Source organism: Octopus sinensis, linkage group LG10 (assembly GCF_006345805.1).
Source record: "Octopus sinensis linkage group LG10, ASM634580v1, whole genome shotgun sequence".
Lineage (NCBI taxonomy): Eukaryota > Metazoa > Mollusca > Cephalopoda > Octopoda > Octopodidae > Octopus > Octopus sinensis.
Window position 1 is genome coordinate 52,598,559 of NC_043006.1, and position 2,874 is coordinate 52,601,432.

The window sequence follows — 2,874 nt, forward strand, 5'->3', positions numbered from 1 at the left end:
GTGTGTGTGTATGTGTGTGTGATAGTGTGTATGTAGATATATGTGTATGCATCTAAGCTCTAAGCGTGTAGGTCTTTGTGTTAATCTTCCACCACCGCTTGATAATCGATATTGGTTTGCATGCGACCACGTAAATTAGCGGCTCAGCAAAAGGGTTCAATATGATAAATATCAAATGTTTAAAAAAAAACTCCAGGGGCAATTCGTTCGGCTAAACTCTTTCAATATGGTCCTCCAGTATGGCAGCTGTTCAATGACCGAAACAAGTGAAAAATTAAAAGATAAAAGTTAGCTTTATCTACTCACTAGTAGTTCCTGGCCGAAACAGATGCATAAAGTATATATAATCCACTTGCATAGACGCCAGGACTGATGACAAAGTAGTAAGTGCAGGGAAAGCCCTCACATACGATCTAGAGCCGAAGGCAATGTAGCAAATGTAGGCAAGTTACTCCAATGCAGTTCGGGGCAGAATCGCAATCTAACAAATATTGGTTAGCCATTCGTGTGGCTTAGTGGTTAGGGTGTTGGACTCATAAACGTAAGATTGTGGTTTCGATTTCTGGACTGGACGACGCGTTGTTTTCTTAAGCAAAACACTTCATTTCACGTTGCTCCAGTCCACTCAGCTGACAAAAATAAGTAACCTTGCGACGGACTGGTGGAAAATATATTCGCCATGAAACCGGCCCTTATAAACTGTTCTCAGTCTAACGACTGATATACATTTTATTCACCACTGGAAGGCTAAGTACTCAGTGTAATTTCCTAAATGCAGCAAATGGTTAGTGCTGAAGAAGGTAGAAACAGATTATACGCCACTAAGTAGAGCCAATTTTTAGTGATGTATGTATTTCATTTCACACGTCTCCATTCTACTCCATCATAAATGAGTTCTAGCCACTTACATATTCGGTTGTGAGTGACCTAGCTGACTTTACTTGTAATTTCAAATTAGACACAAGGTTCATCTAGGAGCAAAGACTAACCTCACTGATGTTGAAGTCATAGCAGTTATCAAAGAGCTCAAATGTGGCCAGGCCGATTGTGAGGATGAAAATCGGCCTGAAATGTTAAAAACCTTAAATGAAGAAGGTATTCTCTGGCAGAAACGTTAGCACGCCGGGCGAAATGCTTAGCGGTATTTCGTCTGCGTTACGTTGTGAGTTCAAATTCCACCGAGGTCGACTTTGCCTTTCATCCTTTCGGAGTCGATAAATTAAGTACCAGTTACGCACTGGGGTCGATGTAATCGACTTAATACCTATGTCTGTCCTTGTTTGTCCCCTCTGTGTTTAGCCCCTTGTGGGTAATAAAGAAATAGGTATTCTCTGGCAGATTCATGTATAACAAATGACTTGGACCTCTGGCAAAGCACCAAAGCAATGACAACTCGAGGTGATAATCACAACTTTTAGAAAGGGAGGTATGAAATCGTGCTCTAATTATAGCTGAATTTTCTAATTGAGCTACCCCGTTAACGTCTACACAAGATGTCTGGAAAAAAGAGATGAAGAAAAATTGTCGAGCCCAAGGTTGCTGAAGAAAAGTGTGGCTTCCGTTTTAGACGCAGCACAACCGATCATATATTCACTCTATGGTAGATCTCTGAGAAATTGTGAGAATATTGCCAAGAACTTTACGCTTCCTCTGAAGACCATGAAAAGGCATATTACCGCCGACATGGGATATGTAATTCAGGGTTTTACAAGACTTATGGGCAACACTTGCTTGTAGTGATGTTCCTATAAGAATGCCCGTATCTTTGTTTTCGGGTAAATGGTGCAAAGTTGAAACTTTTCAATGTGGGTGTTGGACTTTGGCAAGGTTTTGTATTGTCACCATTTCTGTTCATAATTTTTATGAAATGGATTAACATGCGCAGCCGTGGGGGAAGTGGTTTCACAGTCGGTGGGTGTAGGAGCAGTTGGAATATATTTGCAGACGATGTGGTGACAATTGGCTCATTTGACAGATCGTGTTGACTATGAGCTGACTCGGAGAACTCTTCTCAGGCTACCTGAACAAAGGATTCTTTTTATTCCGAAATATTCGAATATTAAAAACAAAATATTAGACATCTTCGTCTGCGACGCCCCATTTTATTCTGCTTTATTCCCTATTCGTATTGCCATAAAGTTTTATTAAAACTCACTATTATACATGTAAGTAGTCATTCGCATTTCCTCACACGTTACTACAAAACTTTTAAATCAACTGAATTATTAGCATGAGTTAGTGGGAGTATATTCAGAAATATTTAAACAGTAACATATATATTTCTTTACTGCCCAGAAGGGGCTAAACATAGAGGGGGACAAACAAGGTCAGACAAAGGGATTAAGTCGATTACATCGACCCCAGTGCGAAACTGGTATTTTATTTATCAACCGCGAAAGGATGAAAGGCAAAGTCGACCTCGGCGGAATTTGAGCTCAGAACGTAACGACAGACGAAATACCAGTAAGCATTTCGCCCGGCGCGCTAACGTTTCTGCCGGCTTAAACAGTAACATATAAATTTACAACTTCATTCGCAGTGTTTGTCAGAAATAAAGTGCAATGCTTATTAATTAAAAAAAAAAAGATAATAGAAATAAAGAAATCTGTGAACGAATTAATAAAAGTTTTGAAAAGTTATTGGCTAATGCACGGTGTTTGTGGTTACATTCATCCTAATTTGACAAACAAACGGACTGAAGTTCAAACAAAATGCTTATGTTGTCGTTTAAAATATTTAAAAAAATAAAAACTCGTCAAAAATTCTTACTGCAAATATATTGACAACGAAAGCACTTTTAGCAAAATTGTTTACGGCAAAAATAAATACAGGAAATATTCATTCAGCAAAATTACTTGCGCCAAAGGTGCGAAA